This window comes from Haliaeetus leucocephalus, unplaced genomic scaffold (genome assembly GCF_000737465.1).
Source record: "Haliaeetus leucocephalus isolate CR32 unplaced genomic scaffold, Haliaeetus_leucocephalus-4.0 Scaffold450, whole genome shotgun sequence".
Taxonomy (NCBI): Eukaryota; Metazoa; Chordata; class Aves; order Accipitriformes; family Accipitridae; genus Haliaeetus; species Haliaeetus leucocephalus.
Window position 1 is genome coordinate 545057 of NW_010972886.1, and position 17625 is coordinate 562681.

Here is a 17625-nt window from a genome sequence, read left to right on the forward strand (position 1 = left end):
GCGTTCCTCGCCGCGGGCCGGTGCCGGACGAGAGGTGGAAGAAAAAAGCCTGCGTCTGCCGCCGGTGCCGCCCGCCAGCCGGCCCTTGTGCCCTCGGGAAGCTGCGACACCCTTCTGCTGGCGGGGAGGTGCACTTGCGGTGCAGAAGTGGTCTTTCAGAGCTCCCCCCAGAAAATAGAAATCAGGGCTTGTTTAGTGAAATCTAACAACTTGGATTCATTTCCCCCCACACACAAGATGTGGTTCGTGCGTCTCCCGTGCAGCCGCGGGCAGCTGTATGATAGCCGGCGGGTCATTAACGTGCCGTATATTGGAAGGACATGGTCCTTGAAATGCTCTGGCACCACAAGCTGCTGCTTTCAAACTGGAACAGAGACAGATAAGGGTATCGTGAAGGAGAAATTCGGCATGGCATATTATAAAACTGAATCCTTAAAAAACCTGGATACTTTTGGCAGTATTTCATATCTTGTAACTAGAACCCATATATATTCATGCGTATTTTAAGTAGGAGATAGTGTACTGCAGTTTCTGCTATCCAGGCAAATATCTTGGTAGAGTAATTTAAAAACAGATCTTTTTTTTTGTAGCCAGCACTGCACCAATTCAGTAGCAATGCTGGCCTATGTTAGGCATTCTGGGCCAGGATCTGCCCCCTGTACCTATACCTGCTGAAGGCAATGAAGACGCTCGGGAGTTGACCTAGCCCAAGGTGAGGTCATCAGTGGCTGGCTCTTTCTGAGCAGAGCTGCCTGTGGATTGTGTGCTGCAATGCATGCTGCTGTGGAAGGGACCCATTTAAAAAGCAAGAAATGCAAATCGTTTTGAATTACAGGCAGCACGAAGGATTCTTTCTCTGTAATACCTAGATAAACCTCTATTTATGTGGCCATATCATTTCTGCAAGCAACCTACCTCTTATTAGGGGTAGGATGTGATAACAGTATCAACACTCAACCACACCTGATGGGATTAATTTCATGTAACTTCCAATACGTGTATATACCTATTCGCATCTATATTTCCCTCTGTCTGAAAATAGCCTAACGTTACAGATTCAAGGCTTACAGCTTCAATAAAGACAGAGTGAACAATTGCCATTTAAAATCTGCCAGTGACATATATGCAGGATTATTGTAACATTCCATGCTGTAGTAATACTAAATTAAATATTTCAAAGTATAAACAAGACACTATAGTATTATGTCAGTCTTTAAAAGTAATCCTGTGAACCTTGCTTTTTGTTGCTGTGTTCTTTTCAGAAATTTGAAGAATTTACATTTTTGAAAAATTACATAATATCCAGTGCCCTGTGCAAATCCGTGTGAGCGGAGTCTCTTGCTCACTGATGCTTCGCTAAAAAGTTCTGAGACTGCAAAGTTTTAGCCAGCTGGGAATCTCAGATCTAGCAGTTATCTCCAGATGGCTGCACTCTTATTTTGTACCAAGCCTTCTATCATCTCAGTGTTTGCATGTTTGGAATGATGTTGTATACTGTTCCACTTGTGTTTTTTCCAGAAAATGTACAGTGCATTGTATGATAAGTTTTGACACATGGTTTAGCTCAAAGAAGAGGTGAGAGAGAGAGTGTGGGGAGAGAAGAGGGGAAAGGAAAAGGGTAGGACAGGAAGGGAGTAAGAAAATGCAGCAAGACTTTATGTCAGTGTAATGAATTCAGTCTGACTGGCAAATACAATTTGACTGCAAGTTGTGAATTTCATTGAATTTGTTCCAAGAAAGACACAGCTGAGCAATCTGCAGGAAGCAATCTTTTCCTAGAAGTATGCAGCTCCAAACTGTACAAGTTCTTCCACTGGTCATAAAATGTCTCTGTGCCACTGAACCTGTGTAATCAGATACCTTTGAAGAGAAAGTAGTGCATTGAGACAGTCAACTAAAGAATAACAAAAAATATCATTGAATGTAGAGTTTTGAAAGAAGAAAACCTGTGTAATTTGAGGTTCGTCAATGAAGCCCTAGTGATAAGGACAGTTAAGCATTTCTGGTGCAGCTGTTTCCTGACATTTCTGCAAAATGTTGTGGAAAAATTAATGAAGGTTCGTTCAGTAATGGTTTCAGGCTTGGCTAGTGGAAAATATGACAGTATTTCCATCGTCAATTAAGAACAAGCAAGGCTTTTTTTTTTTTCCGTAGGGGAAGTGGTATGCAGTTTGTACTGCACAGGAAACTGTAGACTTGAGAGCAGCTGTGTGATAGTAACAGGTATGCAGAGAATATGGAGAAGAGCCTGGGCCCTCTTCTCTTATCACATGTGTTTCAGTGTAGTAGAACTCTCTCTGTTACATGCTGGAAAAGACAGCTTACACTCTCTAGCATGTGGGGTATTCCTTCGAGTGTCCGACTCTGAAAATAAATGCCCTTTTGTCACTTCAATAACAAAGCTTGTAGCAATAAGGTTTTCATTGCGACTGTGTTTTATTACTGTGATGCCCCAAAAGAATAACTCCTTTAGGTGGAGCAATACAGGATTTTTTTAACTGATCTCTGAAATTCATATTGCTTGCAGTTTGATCTCGGCGTGTATAATTTTCACAGCCATGCATCGCTCCTCAGTGAGCACGTCCACCCCCGTGCTCCTCGGGTGCAGAGCAGCAGTAGCCCTGATGTAGCTGGCTAGCCACTTTGTGGTGAGGCGTGGAGGGGAACTCATCGCCTCGTGTGCAGTACGGACATGGGCTGTGCCTGTGTGCGAACTTGGTATCATATGTGTGTACGTAGTGTTGCAGATGGCCAAGAAGGCATGTGGTTTAGAAACACGAGCATGGCCACGGGGTGCATTCCCATCGTAGATCAGCATAGCTGAAGGTCACTGTAGCAGCTGAGCAGTGGCCTTTGTCCACTCCTTCACCTCGTAGCCTGCAGCGCCTGGCAGGCGGCCAGCTGCCGACAGCCTCCTCAATGGCACCTTGGGGCTCCCACTCCTGCCACAGCTCCGCTGTGCTTGAGCTCCTCCAGCTCGGCTCGGTTTGGGGGATGCTGGATCCGCTCTACTGTTGGATAGGCTATATGGGACAGAAGGTAGTCAGGAAAGAGGCAACATCTACTCTTCAGAGTAAGTTGTGAAGATGAGTCCCCTGCAGTCAGCAGAATAAACTTTTTTACTCACAGGGATCTACATTTCATTTTGTGTTAAAAATGCATTAGTATGAAAATACAGGGCTGGTACAGAAATCCTGTAAATCCCTGCAAATGTTTAGGTGAACGATTTAGGTGCTCAGTACCTTTCTGGACTGTGAGGGGTTGTAAAAGCCTGCCTACTCTAATAGCTTTTTTCTGCCTCTAACTTTCTGAGATACTTTGAGCCCTGCCATAAATATGATTCCTAGCCTGTTTACACAGTATGATGATTCATGCTAAAGTGGTTGATAGAAGATGCGTTATAATGAATGGTTTACACTTTTCTAATATCACTCTGTAAAGGAGACAGTGCGCCTCCTGCAAATTTAGAAGACCCTTAGCAAGCTCACTAAAAATGTTTGTCTTAGTCTCTGTAATGTTAGCTGTGGAGCGTGTAGTTCTTATTGACAGGTTTAAGCCAGTGTAAAACAATTAATAGCAATGGAGTTATATCCGTGATTTGTGACCATTCACATAATCACATAAAAGTTAGCCCCAAGTTCTTTCTCCCTGGTGCAGTCTACTATGAGGAGCTTCACTGAAGGCTCTCCCAAGCCTGCAATCCTTATTGCAGGTAAACCTGTTGCTGAAGCCAATGACAGTTTTACCAGTATCAGAGCACTAGGGACAGTTTATATATAAGAGCCTGTAATTAATCTTGAGTTGGGACATTAAAAGATTAATCCTTCAAGCACCCCATCTGTAACCACATACGTACTGCCGCTGCAGTCAATATACTGTTGTGCCCACAGTGGGACTGCTTGCGTGCTGCAGGGTATGCATGGGAGTAAGGAAAAGATGAGGGCTCTGCTCTCGCAGTTTATCTGATGTGGGAAATCTGAGGGCACTGGGTCAGACATGAGCTGCTTTTAAACTTCTCAGCATGAGGGCTGTGCCTACAGCTGCTTAGGAATTTCCCATAAAAACAATTTGTCAATTGAAAGCGGAATTTCCACAAGAACAAGTTTTCCACTGGAAAATCTCCATATTGCTATTTTTAATTTTTTGTTTCTGTTTTCCCATGGAAATCTCTGAATGAAATACTTCCCTTTAAGTCACCTCACTCCGTGAAGAAGATCTTCGATTAGCTGAACTGAGCTAAAATGGTTTCAGTTGCCATTAAGTTGCATCTGACTATTATTTCCCTCTCATCTCATGGCAAATGGCAGCACAAAAACTTTATGCTTAAGAAGTTCCGGTGGGCAGGTCACCTTGACAGTTGTCCATGTCCCACACTGTATTGTAGTCACCCTTGTGAAAAGGTCTACTAACTACTGAAAAAACAATGTCATAGTGAAACAGATTCTAAAATAGAGGCCCCAAACCCTGGAAAACTAGAAGAGTCTTGGCCATTTGTGAGCTTATATCTTTGCTGTTCAAACTCAGTTTCCCAAATTTTTGTGTATTTTTTACTGGTTATTTAAAATGTCTATGGGGGTTGTAAAACTCTTGGATTCCATTTGAGATTAATGGGGAATAAAAAGTAAGTACATTTAAGTGATTGTAAAATTGGCTAAGGTCACACGATCAAAGTGAAGAACTCCCACACACGTCTTGCTTTATTGCCTGCCCTAACTGTCCCTATGAAAGGCAACTGGGTAGTGGCTGGGACATTACTGTAGGTGACTGCACACCTGGTGCTGAGCATATGGGAAGGGAGAGGAATGCTGCTGACACCAAGGTGTTCATTGTATCACACAGTGACCTCTTATGGATGAACGTTAAAAAAGAATGAATGCACATATCACTTGTACTTTTTAAAGTAACAGTTTGAATAGTTTACCAAGATTGTAGTAGATGCTGTGTTCTCCTTATGGTACTGCATCTCCAGACTTTCACGAATCTTTTCTTTGTCTTGCTATCCCTTATCGATTCTTCATCCTGTTCTCATTTAGACATGCAGCCAGTTCTACTTAAAGCTCTAAACCTTTAGCTATATTGCATGGTAACCAGCTGGCAGGTTTGATGATCGTGGCTGGTGGTGTGCACAGAGCACTAGTCCCTGCTGTCCCTGGGGGAAACATCCCCCAGAAGGAAATGGGCTGTACCAGAAGGCACGCTGCGTGACAGCCACTGCACTGGAGGAAGCTTGCTATCTACATGACGCTAAAGGCTGGTGCAGATTTCTTCACCTCGTGCACAAAGGAAGCCACATGGCAGATGTCTGACTTTCCTTTGGGCAGCCTCCTCTATGCTTCTCAGAAAGGCATGGGAGTTGTGGTTAAATATTACAGTCTAACCTTTTACTTGCTCACAGGCCAAACAGGAGCTAAGTAACTTTAAGCCATTAGCTCCATTTTAACTATCTCTTCCACGGGACAAAGGGCAGTTGATTCTCAATCACGTTATATCTTCCGAATGAATGACTCCGAGTGAAAATCCCAGGCTACCCTTACCTACAGCAGAGCATGGCGTCAGTCCATGTAATGAAACAGATAAGTGCAAAAGTCCTCCTCTGTCCCTCATTCTGCCTCTCTCATAGGGATCTCTCTATTTCCCCTCTCCCTCTTACTCTGTCACTGGTTTGTTTTGGCCATCATAATTTTTGCTGCGTAGCCTGAATCGGATTTCTGAACGCTGACTGCTGGATCTGAACCTTCTCATTTCTGGGAAGATGGGAGCAACAGCTTATGAAGAACTCGTTTGGCTGTGAAATCAGGAGGGCTTTTTGAGCGCTGCTTTAGCCGTTAGCCCCACCAGCATCCCCCTTCTTACTGGAGGGCGCTGGGAGCTCCCGGGCCCTGAACCCTTCTCCTTCCCCACTGCTCACCTGCCCCGGCGGTGCTGAGGATGAAGGTGACAGATCTGAATCAAGAGATGGCACATAAGGACTGATCATTTATTCTTTATTTAAATATGTCAGAAATTGCCTTTAGGAGACACTAATATAACTCAGTGGCATTCAAGGGAATGCCAGATAGGCTTGTAGCTGAAAAGCTGAACACAGTTTCAAAGATGACACAATGTGACACCACCATTTCCACCTGTGTACTGTCCTTTGGGGAAAAAAAATGACCACCTCAATTTTAATCCCCTATACTAAAAGAGGTGGTGTTCTTCAGTTATAATTGAAACTGGAGATTTCTTTCACCTGTTAGAATTTAAAGACTAAGTGAGGGAGGGATCATAGCAATTATTCAGACCACTTGGCAAGAAAAAAATTAGCGAAACTCACATTGGTGACAAACAGTTGTATTTCACAGTTGCATTGCAAAAGCTACGAATGGCCTCAGTTCTAAATTTAAGATAGGCAGAAATTGTTCTGTTTAGCGTATCCTAAAATTATCCAGCACAGAAATACTTTGGGGAAGTGTGAAAATTAATTCTCAATTTTTCAAAAGGCAGCTTAAAGGGCAAGGAATGCTGATGTGGAAGTATGAAATAAATGCCATCTTGGTAACCATTTTACCAAATGTAGGGAAGAGTCATACACTTCATGTCCTTGTTACAAGATTCTTGGAGAAAATACTCCCACTCAAATAGAAATTCACTGTAAACAGCTCTCTTGCTGTTAAGAGTTGATGTACTTTTGAGGATGCAGTGGCTCTTAGAAGGAGCAGAGCGCGTTGTGCAATAACATGACCTTATGTTGCATAGACACTTCCAGTTTTGGAATGTGAAATGTCTGAAACTGGGAGTGGGTGGACAAGAGGTGGAGCCAGCCAGGAGCCTGGGTGGCTGCGTTTCTGAGAAACTCTCTTCTGCTGGTGAGTACTGCTAATTTGCCAAGCGTATGGCTAAAGTCCTGAATAGTGCTAAGTCGAACCACTAAACAACATCAAGTCGCAAATGGACATGGAGCTATAGGGTGGTATTTTGGAAATTAAACGTGTGAAACTTAGTAGAAAACAAGGCTGAATTCTTTCAGACCCGAAACCACAGCCTCCCAAAATGCGTCAGAGACTCTTGATGCTGCAGCGAGGTCAGCTTCCCTCCCCCCCACCTGTGAGTCAGGACAACTATTAAAGGAAGCTTTTATTGGAGGCTGTCAATAGGTAGGCAACATGCAGATGGTGAGGACACAGTGAGAAAGAGTTTGGATCCTGTGCCTGCATAAGTGGTCACCAACAGGGAGAAGACCATTTTTCTGGAGAACACAGGGATACTGAGGAAAGAATAGTATTTGAGCAAGAGGTAGGTTTACCTGATTTCACCTTCTCTCTAATTAAAACTAGGATTCAGAGTCCACTCAAGCTGGCATTGTATCCATTTCTCAAGGGGGACAAAGGCTAAGTCTCTTGTGGGCTTGATGCCCTCAGTGCTTGTCCACAGTTCCTTCTGTATACGCTTTTGCTCAAAATCACAGAAAAATAATCTTAGAGCAGCTCAGTTCACTGTGGAGAGAAAAAAAAAAACAACAAGGAGGAAATAAAATCTTGGACAGGTGGGAATTTCAGTGGCATGATCTTGATTTTGAAGCAATGCAGACACTTTTTGAAATAGAAACTTTCTGTGGGGTAGTCATGCACTTACTCTATCCTTTGCTATAAATCCAGACCTGCTCATGCGTGAATCAGCACTATTGGGACTTAAAAATTTTTGTCAGTGAACAATGCTGTCCCATTTATATTAGTGCTCCTTTAACTTTTTCTTTGGTGTTTGTTATTGCTGTTACTACCTGGACTGCTCTGGCAGACTGTCAGCATAGATGAAATTCCTGTAACAAGCAGCATTTTGAAAACTGGGACCTGTGGTTTTAGATGTGCTCTGCTTTTAATGCTGGCAGGTGCTCTGTGCTTCCTGAACTCACTGTTACTGCTACTGGAGAAGAAATATCTTGCAGCAGCTTTGTGATTAAAATGATACCTCTAGAACTAATTTACAGTGTCAGTACTTTTATTGTTTCTGTGTGAGATTGCTAGCAGAACGAAAGAGATCCTGGAAACCAGCTGTAGTTATTTAATTCATGACCGGTCAGAAAAGGAGGTTTTGGTATCCAATCCTGATGAACACCTTGGGTGAAAAGCAAAGCATGGTCCTGGTTATGCAAAGAGCTGACCTACTCGAGCCCTCAGCGCACTGGATAGCACTACATTTGAGTGATTTTCCTGAGAGCATCCCATGTGGAGTTTTCCGCTGTCTCGAAGGCTTACGTTGTACTGGCTTGATCCACTTTCCATTTCACTGGTGGAATATTTCTATTAACTTTCCCACCAGCTGATTCAAACTGCATAAAAAGGGGGAAAAAAAGTTACTCTTTTTTGCACCTTTAAATTTCATGTCAATGCTAAGATTTGGATTTGAATCCTTGGGTGGTGCATTTTATAAGCAACCTCAACAAAGCTTTGTTCCTAAAGGTGTAAATAACCTTTTTTAAAAAAAATTAAGAAAAACTGGATGCACTTGTGGTGTCCCTCCGACTGCCAAGCATTCATTAGCAAACACTCAGGCAAATGGACCTCTTTATGCAGATGTATCTGAGCCCGTATGTGGACATATTCACTTGTGGAGTTTGAGTTGGAGAAAATAAGCTGCTCTTGATAGACTTGCTGAGGCAGGTATCTGCCTGAAATTAATGTTTTCCATTCAGAAAGCATTCAGTCTAAAGATGGTTGCGAAGGAAAAAGAAGCAGAAATAGATGTTCTTAAAGCGTAAAGCTTTAAGAACAATGTTTTTTTCTGAGCTGTATGATGAGGGAAGGAGGGGGTGGACAGGCAAACGTGAGCACAGCAGCATGGGCTCCCAAAAAGGGCGCAGAACTGCGCCTGGGGGCCACTGCAACAGGCAAAGGGACCTCCTGGACGTCTTGGCAGGACTAGCTGCCACGTTCCTCTTTAGTGTGATTCAGCAAATTGTTTCCCCATTGGACAAGATGGAAGTACGCTTCCTCTGCCATCTGCCTGGTCACCTGCTGTCCAAACCTGCTCTGAGCAGCCAGCAGGAAGCGTGGCTGCCTTTGACCTCTGCTGGCCTTTTTCTGGCTTTCCTCTGCCCTTTGTACTTTCTGGCAAGGTCCTGGTGCGGTCAGGCTGCAGGATAGCAACGTAACTGCCAGCATCTTCCAGATGTCATGTGAAACTGCAGTTTAGTTCACATCAGTTCTGTTCATGCTACTTTTTTTGCTAAGCAGGTTGATATAGAATATAAAAGTCTAAATCCTATCTTAAGATTTGATTTGACATCCTTGAACAGATCAAGAATAAATTGTTACCCTGAAGAAAGCTATGAAGAAAAATATCCGACTGATAGGTTCCTTGCTTTTAAGTTTTGCTGATCAGAAATCAGAGGCTGAATTTTGGATCAAACATCCATTGCGGTTTTGCCATCAAATACTCCCAGCTCATGAAGATGCAAAAAGCAGTTCGTCCAGCTTGCTCTAATGAACTGGCAGCTCTTTGTTGGTGCTAGCAGAGCAATTAGGCTCCCTGCTAGAAGAGCGGTGTTTGTTACGTAGTTGCATCCCAGTGACTGGGGTCATTTTACTCAAGCAGACCTCACTCATCCACAATTAAAATGTCATTTTCATCTCACACTTGGAGGCTGAGAAAAAACTTTTGAAGATCTTAGTTGCTCTGATGATGAGCTTGGTAGAGGAACAAAATCAAACAAGGGTCTTTCATTACAGCAGTTGGGTCGTGACGGAGACAGTTGGCTACTTCATTATAGCAAACATGTAGGTGGCCTTCCTCATGTTTTGAGATCCAAGAGAGGAGCTGTGAATTTACTGACACCTTTAAGGGGAGTGGAGTCAATCCTTTGCAGAAGCAGAGTCACGTCAGCTGTGCCGTATGCAGCACGTGTTGACAGTGAGCCCTTTCCTCTCAGCTGCTTTGAAGTTACAGGCTCCGTCTTTTCTGGCAGGTTCAGATCCGAGTGGTGAGATCGCCCCGGGTTCAGGCAACTTAAAATCTGTCTGTAATTTTTTGCACCTGTTAGATTGTGGTATTTATAGCTCATTTTTACCTGTGCTTTCTCTTTGGTGTAATAGTTACCGGCAGCCTTCCTTGCTGGTACTGGTTCAGCTCTGAGGGAAATGCTGGATGTAATTTGGAGGATGATTAGGGTGAGATCAGCTCTTGAAACCTGAGTCAAGTTAATGATGAAACCTGAGTTTTGTTAATAATACATTGTAATTATTACTGCCAGAAGGGCAGATATCTCATATTTCTCATCTTTTAGCTTGAGGATCCTAGTTACAGTGATCTGTTCAACTTCTCGGCTGTTCCGCCCCTTGCTTGGGTCTGCAAAAGGAAGGTGTCCCATCTTCTCCACCAGATTTCCGCTCGAGCTTTCCTGGGTAGAGCAGTGCCTCCACAGATGCCGGTGCTTTACACAAGCTGGGGCGCAGAGAGGCCGAGAGGAGGATACGTGATCAACAGATGAAGCAGCAGAACGTTAATAATACAAGACACCTAATTGGACCTGCCCTTTCGCCCAGAAGTGAGGACATATGTCAGCACGCAGCAGGCGCCAGGCCTGTGGCAACCTGCTCCCACCTCCTACAGGTCTTCACGAGGAAAAAATTGCATTATGAGCTGAGCTGCTTGCCTGCTGTAATTGCCAATAAAGCATTAATCCTAACCTTTCGTAGACTGCATCTATTGCTTGCACCTCCGAGATGCCAGGCCAGATTGGAGAGGTGACATAAATCATGGTGCGCGTTACACGTTGGTGAGTGGGAGGGGAACGCGCGCCGGTGAAAGTGACACTGCGTAGGGGAGGGAGGGAGGAGGCTGCGGCAGGAAAAGCGACCTGCGGCAGGATGTAGGAAGATGTGAGATAACGCAGCCCCTTGTTACTTAATGCTGCCTCCCATGGCTCCCGTTGCAGCCTCCCCTGCTATCCCGGACGCCCACTGCTTCCATTTGCCTGCGGTGGGGTGCCCCTACCCAGGGTGCGAACTCAGCGGTGCTGTCGCTGACTGTAGACTTTCATTTTGTGGGAAGTGCCATTGCGGAACCACTGTCCCACCCGAGATGCAGTCAGCCACCGCGTCCGGTCTCCCACCCCACCTGTGCCACGAGCTTGAGGAGGTGCAAGTTAGGGCCTTACTTGCATTCGGGACAATAACTTTCCAACACCCGCAGTTTAAACGCTGGCTGATGGAGAAAGCCCATAGCAGGAACCTACCGAAAAGAAGAGCTACCATCCTGTTTCGTTTTACTTCTGCTGACTGTCTTGCCTGTCTCGTGACCAAGTATTGTATGTGACGCTGAAAACAGAAAGTTTTTGTACCATTGAACCCCCCGTGGGTGGGCTTTGTGCCGGTCCAGCAGATCCTCGTCATGGTTTGGGCAGCAGAGAAGGCAAGGAGAAGGCGAGCCGGCAGCCCTGGAGCCCCCGGGGAAGGAAGGAGTTGGTGCTGAGCAGGGCTGGGCTGGATGTGATCACGCAGGCCCTTGCCCTGCTCCGCCATGTTACGTGTGACTGTCCGCTGCCTGCCCCATCCGCCGGCTGTGCCCCTGCACAGCAAACCCTCCAGGGCACGGGTCTGACTGAAAAGTTACCATTCCTTTCCCTCAAATTATTCTGAGTCGGCCTCTTCCTTGGTTTTAAATTGAATTTGCGCGCGGTTCGAGCTGCCTCTTGTGGGGGCACTGAAAGCGCAGGGGCCGAAGGCCCATGTGGGTGTAGGGGGGCTGAGGCGGCACCTCGCCGGCGCGGCCCCCCGGCACAGCGCGGCAGCGCTGCCAGTGCCCCCAGGCCGCGGGGAGCTGGGGGGCAGCTGCCGGGCTCTGCCCGCCGTGTGTGGCTGGCCCTGGGGTGCAGAGCTTTGGGGAAAAGGCACCGGTCTATTCCACAGAATTTTGGAAAATACTGTCTAACAACAAATATTTTCTTAAGTGTACAGCGGAGGTAATTTTTCATTTTTCTAATACGCTTTCTTGCTGTTTTTTTAATGTCATCTTCTCCTTTGTACATTTTCCTTTAAATAGGTGAAGTCTTAAAAAGATAGGTAATATATTACTGCTAAACAGAATTGCTGCTCCAAATCTGAGTGGGGGCATAGGCTGAAGTACTGATCACTACGCTTTTAGCTTTATAACTTAAGAACCCCACAGTGGTTGAGGGTACATGGTCCTGTCTCCTGTTAACTTTATGTAAATTTACTGTCAGAGTATGGTCTTCAGTATTTAAACCTACTAATAATTATTTTTACATTCATATTTCCTCTAATATAATAACATTTACTCTTCATTTCAGATGAAAATTAAATTGTCTGAAGAATCATATCATCAGCTGATTTCTCTTGCATTGCTATGTTTATCCATTCTAGTAAAAAAATCAGTGACTATTAAATTTACTGCTAAGGCGTAGGATGAAAAGACAAAACTATGATGCTGAACAAAGAATGGTTACATCAATGGGAATTAATCACAGCATATCAAGAAAAGAGCATGCTCTCAATTTCCCACTGGATTTAATTTAAAAAATATAATCTTATTAACTTCAATTACTTTTCTTTAAATTTTAAAATCAGAAGAAAATAAAAATTGTGATGTCAGAATAATAATTTTTATTGAATCTTGCATGTGAAATTGGCAGTGTTTTACAGTGGGCTTTTTTTTCTGTTGCAAATGAGAGAAAAGGTCTGGTATAAACCTGTGCCCCAGAACGACTGATGTGCAGTATTTGGAGCCACACAGGAAGGCTGCATAATAATGAAACAAACCCCTCATGTAAATCAAAGGAGTCACGATATTAAATAGAAAAACCATAACTGTAGAAAAGACCATTTCCTTGCGCGGCTCATGCGGAGCACTAGAAGGTTGGCATGTGTATTACCTCCAGCAGTAATATTGCAGTAATGTACTTCAAGCAGTTGCAGACATTCTTAAGAGAGTCCTTGGGACCTGGCTTCCCTTCCGTTTGGGTTAGGGAGAACAAAACTCATGCTGTGCAGAAGCACAAAGTTGCCCTGGAAAGAGAGGTTGCTGAGCATCTCTGAACATCTACGCTGAACACAGTTGTGGCTCATCCCGTTGCAGTTAAACCCATGAAAGTTTCAGGGCTCCGGACGCAGCGAGGTGGGGTGAGCAGTGGGCTCAAAGCGAGGTCGGCGTGGCACTGGGAGCAAGGCTAGCAAGCGCCGGCAGTGCAGAGGTGGGCCGGGACGTGGCGTGAGCCCTCCTGTTCCATGGTACCCCCTTGGCTGCTGCTGAGTGGAGCAGAAAGACAGCATGTGGTCTCTGAGCGCTGGTCTCCGGTCACTGCGGTGTGCACGCCAGCTGACATACACAGGTACAGCGCCAGCACTTTAAAGGCACATTCATTAATTCCTGTAAGTACAGGTATTTGGGAATCAGAAATAAAAATGTGCGGTTGGAAGTGCTTCTCGATATTGCTCATAAGATACTAAACTCTATCACTTGGCCAGGTGGTCATTTATACTTGTGCCACTTTATTAGGCAGCATAGGAGTGCCTTAAATGGGAGTAAGTTACATTCACACCCTTCCTAAAAGCTCCTTTGACCTGGTAAATTGATGTAAACTGGCCTCAGAGTAGACGAGACCTGCAGAGCAGGGCTGTAAAAGTGCAACTGCATCTCATCAGCCTTTAGGCCCATGTGTCTGCTGCTGGTGGGGCACAGCCGTCTCTCGAGGGCAGTGCTGGCTCAGGCAGTGCAGCTGGCATAGGACATGTCCCCCTTCCTTCAGTTGCCAGAGTCTCATTTCTAGTCCCCAGAGAAGTTTGCCGGTACAGCTTTGGTTTTGCCTCTAAATCTATTTCCTAGTCCAATGGGCTGTATTAGGATGTCTTAATAGCAAACTCTCATCTATTCGTTATGGGATGTCAGGATGCAAAACCCACATGGAAGATCTACCTGGTCTTTTCACATTTAATCTTTTTGTAATCTCAGTGAAAAAGGGACAATTTTAAAATCTGAATTTTCCCCCTCGTGTTCTCAAGGTTCTCAAGTTATGTTAGAAACAGGAAGCTGTTTTGCATAAAGGTAAGATTGTGTTTTTAACAAGAAAAGTTGGTGTGAGACCAGCTAAATATACCCACACAGTCATACTCAGTGGGTAGTCCTGGCTATTTTTAGGCTTTATTTTTGCCTCTCTTTATTTATATTTTTTTAGTGACACCTCCACCGTACCTTCAGCTCATAGTGAGGCACCACTTCCTGCACCAGTATGAAACTTGCAATTACAGGAGGAGTCAATCTTGTCAGGTGTCATTTATCAGGCATTGCAGAGGGCTGGTTTCAGCGAAGAAAGAACAAAGCTTAATAAAAAGAGAGAGAGGGAGAAGCATTCTCTTAATAATTTGCCCTTTGCAACAACAGACCCTTATCTGATCACCCACGCTCATCTGGCTGCTGACGCTGTACTTGCTTCATTAGTACGAGCTATTTTTACACCTTTTGTGTCTTTTGAGGAACCGAGTGGGCCTGCTGGCTTTAGTAGTGATTCACCATCTCCAGGCGAACAGGGTGTCCTCAAATCCTGCTAGGGGGCTAGGAAGAGAGAAGTAGGGGGAAGAGTTCAATTGAATAAGCAAGTTGATTAATTGTCTTAGGTGGTCCGAATGCTAAAACATTGCACTTTAGTCTTAAGGAAGATAGCCTACGTGCTTTTGGTTTGCAATGCAGTTTTTCAGATTGTAAGGAGCTTTCCCAAGGAACATTTAGTAATTAATTAGTTTAAGTGTAGCTTAGCAAACAGGAAGTCCTATATGCTTGTCCATACTCTGTGGGTTCGTTTCCATGTCTGTAAAGGGGATGTTGAGGGCTGGACTAGGGGATGTTTGGGAGTTGAACTAAACAATCTTTAAAGGTCCCTTCCAACCCAAACCATTCTATGATTGTATGTTGCTGATGCTTTCTTTTGTTTGTAGTGTACAAGTGTCCTCAGTGTATCACAAGCACACAAGAGACTTTTGGGCTAGATTGTTAGCTGATTTCACTTCTACTTCTGACAATGGAAAGAACACTAAATTTGGGGGAATGTGCCAAGCATGATGCAGGAGGAGAACCCTGTACAAAGTTGTCTGGAGTTTTCTAGAGCTGAGCAGCAGTTGTTTTCCCTTTCAGTAGGCCATCAGCCCTTAAAATGTCCTCTTAGAGCCTGCCGAGCTCTCGCAATGAAGATTTTTTGCTGTCCTTACTTCAACTTTTCCTGGGTAGGAGTGATTTGGCATCCAATTGTGCCACTTATTAAGTACAGGATAATGGTTTCATGTTGCAGGTTTCCTTGGAGTAGTTTCAAAAGTTGGTGTGATGTGGCATACATATATGAAAGTTTAAGGTGCTGTTTGTGCTAGGGGTGCCCTGTAATACCGCACCCTGGTCTAACCTTGTCTGATATAAAGTCATCATGAAACCTGAGCACTGTCTTTCCCAAGAAATGTTTTGGGGTTTATTGTGTTGCGCTTGTTGAGAATCTGTAACTGAGCTGTCAGCTTGGCCTGCCCCTCAAATGTCAACACAGCCCTGTGGAATAACAGAGGTTTTATATGTGGCTTCAGGCATTTTGGTCGACCTTCATCTTTTCAGAGGTGTTTACTCAGGAGAGTGATGCTCATGTTAATAAACACAGTTGATTTGTGTTTTGCAGAAATAAACCTAACTGCAAAGAGTGAAATTTCATGTATACCTACAAAATGCAGCAGAAAGCGTGTGCATATTTTACTGAATGTTTTAAGAGGTGTTCTGATGCAACTGGATATTGTACATACTGACTTTCAATACTTCATGCAATAAAAAGAAGGAAGTACTGTAAAATATGGCCAGAGTAATTTTCAAGAGCTTTTTATTTCTTTTTTTCCCCTGCTAGGCATCCTGAGGGTTGTAAAGAAAGCAGCATCCTTAAATGTGCAGTCTAATTAAAGTATCCTGTATTACAGCTGTAGTGGTCAGAATCTTTAGGCAATGCTAAGTGACTAGATTTGCTACAGCGAAATGCCTGTATTGAATCACTAGTCAAAACAAAACATTTTGGCTGCAGAATAGTGACTGTTCTGACATCTGTGCGATATATAGGATTTGCAGCTTAATAGCTGATCTCAGCTGAACTTTAACAAAGTATTCAGAATGGATTGAAATAAAACTGCTGTGAAAGCCCATTCCACTTTGGGTGCAAAAAATGGAAAAAAAATGGTAAGAACATGCTACTGATGTTTAGCATGCATCTGGTTTTGTTTTGACATGTGGTGACCACAGGGCTTAGTAAACAATGACAGGTTTTAAAATAAGCTTGTATAATAATTGGTGTGAGTGAAAAACAAACGTAAGCTCAGATACTATAAATGTCTTCCTATGTAATTCTTCCTGGGGTGAGGGCATCCGTCAGAGGCAGTGCATTTGCTCATTCAAGAAAAGTGTTTGAAAGAGACTGGTATTTTCATGTGAAATGCAAGTGGCTTCTTCTGACATGGTGTGAAAGGAGGCATAGCTGTTCGCAAAATCTGCCGTTGTTGTATAATTAGGATTGCATAACTTTTAAACTAAAAAAGTCTCACTTCCCAGAAAATTCAGCGATATTTTCCCTCTAAGATGAAAAAGCTAGGCAAAGGCCTGATATTTGCCTAATATTTCCATTTGGCAACAGAATAATAGTTACTTTGTACCTAAAAATGATGCAATATTTAGACAAATTTTGATATTTTTTTGTTCCTGGGAAAACTTGGGGAGAAGCTGTATGGTATCTTAGCAGGGACTTTACCAGCACAGGTCTGTTCTTCCCAGCGGCTGCCCAAGGTTGCAGTTCTTGTGTGAAAACCAAGAGGCATTTCAGCCTTTGCGTGTCATTTCAGTTAGGAAAATTGTTACATCTGACAGCTTTAGCAGTTTGAACTCACCAGTGACACTCTTCTTACCCTTCTTACTGTAGATGATATTTTATAAATCTAGAAATGACTATAAACCACGTCCACACAGGAATCTTGCTCTTTGCATACACTTCATCTTTCACAAGTGCTGCTAAATTCATTGCTTAGTTAATCTGTCCTTTATAAGGTGTGAAATTTCCCTTTCTGATTAACACGTTTCTTTGTGTTGAGTTGAGAAAAAATTCTTTAATCTCAGTAATTTTCACCAGTTCTTGCAAATGCAAAACTTTCATTGCAATCCCAATGGCATCATATAGCATCATTGGTTAGTGTCTGAGCCTTTGCTTTTCACAGATTTTAGATATTTAGTCTTTTGGGGGGTACATAATGCCTGTTCATTTACATGATAATAATTTGGGGCCAAAAGCAGGGCCAAAGCTCCATTTCTTTTCTACAATGCAGGTGTGGAAAAAAAAAGTAATTCTACAAATAGTGATCAGAAACTATTTCACACTTCTATGGTTTGGCACAGTATCCTTGTGTTCAATTTCTGTGGCTCAGAAGAAAGTGAGATAGAGTTGAGTTTCTGCTGATGAAGAGAGCAGCCCAAGAATTAAGAGCTCATTTGTATCTCAGCACCGCTTTGGATACTACTATACATTGTTAATGTGCATTTAGTAAATACTGTTTCCTTACTATTTAACTCACCTTCGAGAGAAACCCATTCTTGTGCAGGTTAGGACCAATGGGATTAGGCATCATATAAACCTAA

At 43.6% G+C, this 17625-nt stretch overlaps 1 protein-coding gene across 14 annotated transcripts in view; it reads left to right on the forward strand.

Annotated features, from left to right (window-relative positions):
• Positions 1-17625, forward strand: part of HIVEP2 (human immunodeficiency virus type I enhancer binding protein 2) — a 139541-nt gene that overhangs the window by 89169 nt on the left and 32747 nt on the right. The window contains exon 1 of one of the 14 annotated variants that reach the window (XM_010574610.1): positions 284-712. The exons of the other annotated variants lie outside the window; for them this stretch is intronic. The gene's annotated coding sequence lies outside the window, so the exon portion shown is untranslated. Of the gene's footprint in view, positions 1-283; positions 713-17625 lie in introns of those variants that run through there. 14 annotated transcript variants of the gene reach the window in all.